This window comes from Adiantum capillus-veneris, chromosome 17 (genome assembly GCF_014529385.1).
Source record: "Adiantum capillus-veneris isolate H3 chromosome 17, ASM1452938v2, whole genome shotgun sequence".
NCBI lineage: Eukaryota > Viridiplantae > Streptophyta > Polypodiopsida > Polypodiales > Pteridaceae > Adiantum > Adiantum capillus-veneris.
The window spans coordinates 125,388,700-125,399,493 of record NC_140947.1 but is presented as its reverse complement, the minus strand read 5'-3'; the positions used below and the strand labels follow the sequence as shown (position 1 = coordinate 125,399,493).

The 10,794-nt window shown below is 40.4% G+C and overlaps 2 pseudogenes; both read left to right on the top strand.

Annotated features, from left to right (window-relative positions):
* The first annotated feature begins 1,146 nt into the window (after positions 1–1,146).
* On the top strand, positions 1,147–2,731 carry LOC147438020 (uncharacterized; annotated as a pseudogene).
* Positions 2,732–2,887: 156 nt separating this feature from the next.
* LOC147438019 (uncharacterized) lies at positions 2,888–3,834 on the top strand (annotated as a pseudogene).
* The last annotated feature ends 6,960 nt before the right edge of the window (positions 3,835–10,794 follow it).

Sequence of the window (10,794 nt, the reverse complement as noted above, 5' to 3'; positions counted from 1 at the left end):
TGGCCATTTGTCCATTCTAGTGCAAGTGATGATCATATGTGAATGTGCTCTTTTCTAGGAAACACATGCATAACCACGTTCTTTACTAGGCACATGTGTTGTCTAGATTGACCACCTATCCATTCCAGGTCAAGTGATGTTCGTATGTTGTTACATGGTATATATACACATAGATTGACCACATGTCCAATCTAGGTTCATTTTTTATCTTTATAGTCAGATATGTTGTTTAGATTGACCACCTGTCCATTCTAGATGAAGTGATGATCCTATGTTGTTGTATGTGTATTTCTCTATAGAGATTGACCACCTGTCCAATCCAAAATCATTTTTTCTATATCTTCTATCTTTGTTTCCCAAGGAAACCATGCTTGTATGTTATTTCATACACATGTGTATTTTCTTACATAGGTATATGTGCACCTAGATTGACCACTTATCCAACCGAGACTCATTTTTTAAATATTTTATTTCTTTCTTTTCCTAATAAAGTGCGCTTGTATGTTCTTTATATTCATGTGTATTGAATATCTTAGTCATCTGTCCATTCCATCCTAGGTTATGGTGGAATGTACTTTGTTAAGAATATGTGCACTTTACATTGGCCATCTGTCCATTCTATCTCAAGTGATGTTCATATGTGAATGTGCTCTTCTCTATGAAAGACATGCATAACCATGTTCTTTAATAGACACATGTGTTTTCCACATTGACCACCTATCCATTCTAGGTCCAGTGATGGTCGTATTATGTTACATGTATAGATATAGATTCACCACACTTTAAATCTAGGTTCATTTTTTATCTTTATAGTCAAATGTGTTGTCTAGAGTGACCCCCTATCCATTATAGGTCAAGTGATGGTCGTAGGTTGTTGTATGTGCATATCTCCACAGAGATTGGCCACTTGTCCAGTATAGACTCATTTTCTCTATATCTTCTATATTTCTTTCCCAAGAAAAGCATGCTTCTACGTTTATTCATACACATTTGTATGTTTGTACATAGGTATATCTGCACCTAGATTGACCACTTGTCCAATCCAAACTCATTTTTTCTATATTTCTTTCCCTAGAAAAGTGTGCTTGTATGTTCTTTCCTCAAATTAAATTAAGTACATAATCGTGACATGTTTTTTAGGTAAAAATGTCTCAAGTGAGGACCTCAAATAAGAGAAAAGTAACTACTATTCTAGTCACCATTGACCTTGCTACCGATGAGCCTTGTCCATGGTACCTTGATATTTATGGACTACAATGTGCTCAATATAATAAAGTACATTTTTTTCTTGCCTCACAACAAGAAAACCATGTATTTGAGGATCTAGTCCAAGTAGTTGCAATAGCTATATCAACCGTTGAAGGTCATCCTAGCATTGACTGCATTAACATTCAAGTTCCAAGGAATATAGAGTATTGCCTATCTCCAAAGGCATGTTTCTCTCAATGCATGGTAAAAGATAAAGAGGTGACTATGTTCTCTAGAGGCTGGAATGTAGACATGGATCCTACACAGGTGACTGCAGACACTCTTCATGACTCCATTGTCTAGAGTGTGAAGAATAAGAAGCCACCCACCAAGAGTCCAAGGCCAAAATCTTCTCATCCAAAAGCAAAGAGAGCCAAGGCTCATATTGTTGCAGGGTCCAAAGCAGTGGATGAGTCAAATCTAGATGCTTCACAAGAGGGTACAAGCAACCAACCTCACTTAAGGTTTGTGGAGCCTCATCTTTTAGAGAAAGAGGTTCCAAGGCAAACAAAAGTGATACTGGAGGCAAGAGAAGTATTCAACATATTTTCCATTCAAGTATACATAGTATGAAACTCCAATGAACAATTGTTTTCTTGATCCTAATCATTATAATTCTCACCAACTTGACGAGGAGCAGCTAAATAATTGCATACTTCTCTTTTCTGCAAGTGCAAATAGGCCTTCATCATGTGCCTATTTGATGGCTGTCAAGAATTGAGGTCAAAGGACAGGAATCCCAATGACGCCGTCAGATATTGAAGAAGGCAAGCTAAAAGACTATAGGTATTGTATTCTTGATGGACAACACTCTATAAACGCAACAAAAATGTTGAGAGTTCAAGAAATGATGAAGGGGGGTAGGTCACAAGAGCTCGTAGCAGTGTATGCTCAACGAAAGGCCCGCATTGTTGTAGATCCACCTCCACATGTTTCTATCACTATATCTGCTATTGCAAATGAACAACCAAAGGCCTTGTATGTGAATCAACCATACAATGTCATACTGAAGCACTTAGGTGATCAATGGAGATTTAACGGATGTCCTGCAAGGCCACCACTTGGTGTCGTAAAGGGACCTTCATCTCGTAGCAAATGGGATGTAGGTGATAAATTTATAATCCCATATCATTTATCTTTTGCACTAGAAACATAGAACACCATGCAAGTTTGATAGCCAATTTTTGATTTCTCTAATTTCTTTGTGTAGGCATTTTTAAGAATGGCTAGAATATGTGTTGGAGCATCCTTTATTACAAAGCAAGCTCAGATGGTGACTTATTATGATGCCATCTTTAATGAATGGCTAGATATTATAAGAGAATTGGAAAAAGAGAATAAGAAACTAAGTGCCACAGTATTTAGGTGTCTAGATGGTTTGAATGAAGAAGAGGTTAAGAAGCTACAAGCAAAAATAAGAGATGTCACAATTGTGTTATCAAAGGGAATAAAGTACATATACATCATGGACATGCTTGAATGAATCAAACAGGTCAAGCAAGATCATAACATTCAAGATGCCTTGATTGAGGATTTTAACTCTCTCAATGAATATGCAAAGTGAAATACTTGGGAGGATCTTGTCTTGATGTATAACATCAATGATTGTGTTTATGAAGTTTCTTGAGCTTTGTGATATATGGATAAAGACACAATTAAAGTGAGGATCAAGAAGATTGACTTTCTAGAGAGTGCAAGAAAGTATGTTGAGTGGACAATAAATCTACACAAGGATCAAGTAAAGGCAACAGATGTTCCTTGGAGGATTTATGTGATAAACCTTCATATTGAAGGTTCTTCATACTTGGAAAGTCACCTTCGCAACCCAGTGCCCATAGGACTTTGTGTATTGGACATATTAGAGGCCTTTAAGAGCAACACACATTGGCATGAGGATCGATACAAAGATCTCTTGAATGGGATGATTTCCATCAGTGGAGGTTCAGAAGAAGCACACTATGTGCTTCTTGCTTTCTTAAACATAATACATTTTGTGCAATTGCAGAAACTTTGAATAATATGAAGGACATAATGCGACAACACAGTGTTGGAGTTCTACATCATGAAAGAGACACGTTTTATGCTGGGTCCATACAACTCTTCTTTGTTATGGTCCTTTTTGGAAAAAGTGATGCATCTACTGGACTCCCAACAACTCTTGTTCCAGGAGAATCTACCACCATACTTGATGCAGGTTACTTGATATCAATTTTCAAACTGTGCAGCATCTATCTGACAAGGATTTCTTGAGATTTAAGAAGAACCTTCTTGTCAAGAAATTTACCAAGAAGTATTGCACAGAAGGATCCAAGCTAGTGGAATTATTCAGTGATGGCTATATAACTGAGATTGGTCTTGAAGAGAAGAAAGAAGTTGTAGCCTTAGTGAAAACATTGAGGATCAGAAGAATCTAGAATCACGGATTCTAGAATTTGTGACATTGCATGATGACATCAAGCAATGGGCAGGCCTTCAGGTCAATCAAGTAGAGCACCCAGTTGAGCACGAAAGCGAGATGGTGGAAGGATGAGTGAAGGCAACTTTTCTGTCAAAGATTTTTTATCACTTGAAGCAAGTATGTATTAACTTGGAAACCATCACATCCATTTCAATGTTTCTTTTGTAGTTTGAACTTTCTATATCTATTATAAAGATGACTTAAAAGATTCAAGTATCTTCAATGTATCCTTTTGGTTCAATTTAATTTTGTTCATTCCTTTAAAAATCTTCTGTCTATATTTAGGTTGATTGAAAAAGACAATTAAAAAATCTCTTTTTGAACAAAATTCATGTTCTATTTATTATATGTCAAAGTATTTGAGTGATGGTTCCATTCTGCCATGATCAAGTTCATATTGGTCACTTGTAATGAACCTTGAATGGGCAATTGGTCAATTTAGGTGCACATACATACACATAACAACATATGACCCTCACGTTGTGAGCGGGATGGAACCACACAGAACGCCTCTATAATGATCCGACACACACTCTTGGGATGATACACACACACACACATTATGGGGAATCACTTGGCTTACACAACCCACCTGGCCGAGACAGGGAACACACCGATGGAGTGAGAGGAGAGAGACTATCCACTTTCCCACTCCACACAGAGAGACACACACACACACACCCAAAAACTCAACTCAAAAGAGGAGAATTTATGATGTTTAGATACAATAGAGCTTGGGCCAATACCAATGGGGCAAATAGCTCACACAGTATGGGTAAAATATACCAGATACAATCACAAATTGGAGCAGATGCTTCGCTCATAGGAGAAAATTACACAGCCAAAACAGCAAAAAAAGAGTGAGGAATTTGGAAAAATGGATAGGGCCATCGCGATCAGAAGAGCCCAAGACCCCAGTCTACAATGTCAAAGTGCTCAAATCCGACCTAGGATGAGTAGTTTACAGCCAAAACAGGCTCCAGAATGAGCAAAAACACAGTTGCGGCTGTTCCTCCTCTCTTCTCCAATTTTTTTCTTGTCTTATCTCTTTTTTTTCAGTTCCCACACTTATATTTATTACTTGGGAACCCTTGGCCTTTTAGATGACCTCATACGGACCCCGAACATGCCAAAAACTGACCTCGCAGTGCATAGTTGTCACCTTTTTGCATCATCCGCACACCTGGCACTCAATTTTTTCCAATAATGCGTCTCGCCACCACGTGAAGTGGCCCCAAAATATGTTCCTCATGATGACCTTTCTGCATAATTATCACAAGAAAACATCCACGTTGCGTCCATACTTATGCACGTGCAAGTATTGACCCCGTTCGGCCTCCTGACGCCACTAGATGCCATCTGACGCACCTGCTTACCTCATGTTGTCGGCCCGCGGATAGCTTCCTTGAGAAGTTTACATGCTACCAACTCCTCATTATAATAGAAAAAACACACTGGTACTGGTAACGGTGAAAATCGATGCACTATGTACACCTTCTCCTACCTGTACACATGTGGGACCCATGCAACCACCTGGCTCTGGAAAATGGGCAATCTCTTATTTGATGCACCATGCATGGGTATGTACATATGCGGAATCCCTTGATCCAAAAAACTCCTGACATATTTTGCCCATCCCCTAGCCTACTAGATCATTCATGATCAGCAGTAGCAAAAAGCGATATGAGACTCGCAACGTCACAGGTCTCCTCGTCCCTCATAGACATTACTTGCTCCACAGACATCTCATCTTGCTCCACCATCATCAATCTAGCATGGTACAATTTAAGACGCAATCCATTTACCCTTGACTTATGTAGAATCCCATCCAGGTTAGCCAACTGATATGTACCATTTGGAAAACACTCCACTACCTTGAAAGGGCCTTCCCACTTAATTTGAAACTTCTTTTGGAAGGTGTTGTCCAGCTTACTGTTGTAGCGAAAAACCAAGTCATGCTTCTTGATACCCTTACTTTTAACCTTTTAATTTATCTTTGCCAAAGCCTTATCTTGCATCTGCCCATACTGTTCCAATGCACTCATCCTATCCAACTCAACCTCTTGTAACTGTAAGAGCCTCTCTTTGAATGCATCACTAGGCGGCCCAAGCAACTTCTCTAGAATATTTACTGCAGGAAAATCTACCTCCACAGGCAATAGTGCTTCCTTTCCATATACCAAATGAAATGGAGTAAACCCTGTACTTGTCTTCACCAAAGTACGGTAAGCCCATAATGCACTAGGCAATTCCAAATCCCATTTCTTTCCTTGGTGATCTGTCACTTTCGAAAGGATTTATACCAACTCACCATTGAATCTTTCATTTAAATCATTACACTGTGGATAATAAGGAGTGGTATGCTGGTGCCTAATCTTCATCTTTGCGCATAAAAAGTCTAGTAGTTTAGCTCTAAATCCTGGCCCCTTATCTAAAAGTAGCTCCAATGGCACCCCAAACTTGCAACATATTTCATCATACACAAATTTTGCCACATCCTTTGCAGTGATTTTTTTTACTGCTATAGCCTCTGCCCATCTAGAGAGATAGTCCACTGCATTCAAAATATAGATTTTGCCCCTACTTCTGATAGGTAATGGGCCTATTGCATCAATCCCCCACTTTTCAAACACATCAAACGCCATAATGGTTTTTTGTAGCTCTGGTTTCAACACTCTCTTCCCAAATGCTTGACACCTATTGCAAGACCTACACCAATGATGAACATCCTTGTGCAAACTAGGCCAGACATACCCCTCTTGCAAGATCTTATGCAAGGTAATCTTTAGAGCAAAATATCCACCACATGCACCTTCATAATTCTCTTCCAACACTCTGTAAAGATCCTCCCGCCAAGGTACACGTCTTGACACAAGATCAGCCCCTTTCATGTACAAGACATCACCAATCAATTTGTACGTGTATGCTCTATGCACAAAACCATACTTCTTAGACTTCTGAATCTCTTTTGGAATGATTCCTGTTAGAAGCAAAAACTCCTCTTCTTGAGCCAAACTTTCCGGGCCATGATAAAGAGGTAAATTGGTCCTTAACACAAATAACTCCCCAATCATGCTTTGAGCTACTTCATGTGCTTCTCCATTTAGACAACGTTCAATGTGTCTGATGCTCCATGCTTCAAAATTTTTTAACAGGCCTTTAATTCTGAAACACATTTCCTTCAATGAGGTGTTCTTGCTCTTCCACACACCCAACACTTTCTTCACAACTAACAAGGCATCACCTTTTATGCTCAACCTTCTAACCCCATGCTTCAAACAAATGTGTAATCCGGATTCCAAAGTAGCATATTCAGCCTCATTGTTACTATGAGCATCCAATTTGAACCCTCTCTTGCATACTAGCTTCCCCTCTGCATCATAAAGTGCTATACCCCCTGAAGCCGCATCATGGCTCTTTCTGTATGAGCCATCAAAGAAAAACACATGTGCATTGCTAATCTGTGGCACTTCTTCAACCACCTTTCTCACCACCTCTTCCTTAACAAGAAGGGGATTCTCCTTATAGGTCAAAAAATCGGCTAGGGTAGCCCTTGTACTGTCTTCCACTAGAAAAGAGAACTCAAAATCTTGCAGCTCAATTACCCATTTCTTGACCACATTTGACATGTTAGTGCCATTAATTAACTATGGCAAAAAGGCATAACTCGTCAAGAAAACAAAAGGTCGTGGTAGCAAATAATGACGAAATCGTCGACAAGCAAATATTACACTGGCCATCACTAGCTCTACTTCGGAGAATTTTCTCTCTGCTACCAACTTCACTCGGCTTGCACAATAAACTGGCCTCATATAATGGCTACCCTTCCCCTTTTGCAATAGCATGGCCCCAATGGCATCATCCCCTACTGATGGATTTACATAAAATACTTGCTTCCAATGAGGAGCCTGCATGGCTGACAACCCCCCTAACACCTCTTTCACCTCTTGAAACACCTCTTCGCACTTGTCATCCCATTGCAGTGGATCATGCTTTGCCACTTGTTGTAATGGATAAAGGAGCTGTGAAGACAACGGAATAAACCGGGCCATGTACTTTACTTTGTGTATAAAGGTTGCCAATTGCTTTGTACTCGTAGGTGATGGAAGAAGAATAATAGACTTAACTTTGTCTAGATCAGCCTCGATGCCATTTTCTGACACCATATGACCCAATAACTTCACCCTTGGCTATACTAGATGACATTTCTTGGGATTTAGTTGTCCTCCACATTCATCATATCAAGCCAATACCATCTGCAGCTTCTCATGGTGTTCAGCCCTACTGCTGTAGACACAGAAGTCGTCCATAAAAGCTTTAACTTAACTACCAATGAATGGTGCCAATACCCAATTTTCCCTCTCTTGATAGAAATATGGTCCATTTGACAACCCAAATGGCAATAACGTGTAGCAATAGCATCCCCATGGCGTAATAAAAGTTGTCTTTGTTCGGTCTTTAAGAGCAATCTTCGATTGAAAATAGCCTGAAAAACCATCACACACACTGTACCTCTCATAACCTGCCACTGAATCCAAGATCTGATCGATGAAAGGAAGAGGATATGGGTTCTTCTTAGTGGCTGCATTTAAGGGTTTAAAATCTACGCAAATCCTCCACTTTCCATCCTTCTTTGGACTAACTACTACTGGACTCACCCGTTCTGTGGTCTCCACAGGGACTATGAACTCTGCCTTCAATAACTTGTCCACCTCTTCCCTCAAGGCTTCCAGCTGCTCTTGACCCATCCTTCTTAGCCTTTTTCGCACAGGCTTAGCACCTTCTTTCAGCTCTATATGCATCTCTTCTCCCTTGAACCCTCTAATCTCTTCATATGAAGTAATGAACAAATTAGGAACCTAGCCAGCATGAGCAAATATATCTCCTTCTCCATAGCTGAGAGGTCTCCACCCATTGATCATTTGTGTCATCAATTCATGCTTCTTTGACGATTCAACCTTAGTTTGCATCAGCCCTTCAATCACTTCATAAGGCCCTTCACTTTCATCTTCAACCTCATTTGTAAATGCGACTAAACCAGACTCCTAGATTTCTTTGTCCATCAAAAGAAATGCAACATCAGCATCCTCATCATTGCTGGTAGTACTATCATTGTCCTCGTCCTCACTGTGGAATAGTCTTCATCACTAGACTCATCCTCATCTTCATAAAGCTCCTCCAACCGTTTACTTGTGTCCATATTATATAGCTTCTTGGTACCACGTCTCCAATCTTGAACAGCTCCCACTGCACGTAACCATGAGCTACCCAGTATAATAGGATATGCTCCCAGCCCCGCTGGCATCACATGAAAATCACCCACTGCCTTTGCATCATACGCCTTCACTTCTAAGCTCTTTACAACACCCAAATATTTTACTTTTTGATGGTTTGACAATCTGATCCGGAAGCCTTACACCCCTGTAAGACCCATCTTCTCAACACATGAGTGTGTTATCACACATATTTGGGCCCCGCCATCAACATAGCCTTGTCCCAAATTTTTCCTTTTATGCCACACATCTACTATTGGGAAAATTTCTGGTAGCTCATCCATCGCCAACACCTTTACTGAACCTCTCTTTGGCTCTTTCTCCATTGGGTTAACCATCCTCTTCCACTGTTGCTTTAGTTTAGACACCATCTCTATAAGCTGCCCAAAAGTAACATCTGCCTTTCGGCTTGTCAAATCCTCCTTCAAATCATAGCTTAATTGCCCATCCCCTAGTGGAAAATCTGAAACATGAAACTTGCGAGACGAGACCTCCTTTTCCTCTTGGCCTTGACATCCTCGCCTTCATGACTCTTTCCCTTCTTCTTACTAGGACCTGGGGCACTTCTTCCTTCCTTTTCCTCTGTGGTCCTCTTCCCAATAGGCATCACTAATGTATCCTCTAGCTTTGATGCCTTCTCCAAGGTGACTACACTTAACACTTTTGTCTTTCTTTTTTCCTCTTGGGTTAATCCACTAGTTCCTTCTTCTCCCTTAATTTCAATGCCATAATCATTTGACCTAGTTAGCACCTATCTTGGCAATGGATACATGTCTCCCCCCATCCTGGGTGGCTTATCACATTGCGGGTTGATGTGTCCCAACTCACCAGAATTATGACATTGCTGTGGTGACCACTGCTGGCATAACCTGAGGAGTAAAAGAAACTATTGTTTCATGATGAACCCCCGGCATGTGACCTTGTAAAGAGTCCATAGGCTGAAATTCAGATCTCATGGGCAAAGACTCTACTCCTACCTGGATCATTTTCCTCAGCTTCCACTCTTTGTTCCTTGCCACCTCCAATGCATCTTCATATGTCCTAGGCTTCCTTAGCTCCACTCTCCAACGTATATTCTCCCAAAGACCAGCCAAGAACTTGTCCTTCTTCATCATATCACGTGGGGGTACTTGTGGTGCTAAGTCCTTGCACATCCGCTTCCATGCCAATGAAAACTTACGTATGTACGCATCTACTGGCTCACCTTCCTTCTGCACCAAACCTTGTACTTCTTGCCACACTTTGTCAGGATCTTCCATCTTCACAAACTCCACTTTCAACCCATGCCGTAGATTGTCCCAACTCAATCTTACAGGTGGATCAGCCACACGCAACTTCTCTTCAAATGCTTTGGACCAAACTCGTGCATCGCTCTTTAAACAAATTTGGAGAAGACGTAACATCTGTGCCGGGTCATGAATTTGGTTGCTAATGCAAGCAACCTCCATCTTTTCCAAAAAGTCTTCCACATCTTCATCACTTCTTCCATGAAACTTCGGATAAGAGAAAGCCATGGCTACCCAAGTTTAATGCTCTAAGAACCCCTTCGAACACACTTGCAAGAACCCAAACTTTTAACTGACTCAATCCCCAGAAACTTCAATGGCGCTCAAGATTTAGATAAGGACAAACACATGCACATCAAATGAGTTTTCATAGTTAATCATCGGAATTACAACAAGCAAAGGACATTCCAGTATCTCTCTTAATCTTCTTGGCCCGAACATAAAGACTATGCGTTGCTGGAAAAAAATCTTCTTGGACACATGAACATTTATCTAGATTCTTTGTGTTAAATGAAAAGGAGTGAATTGA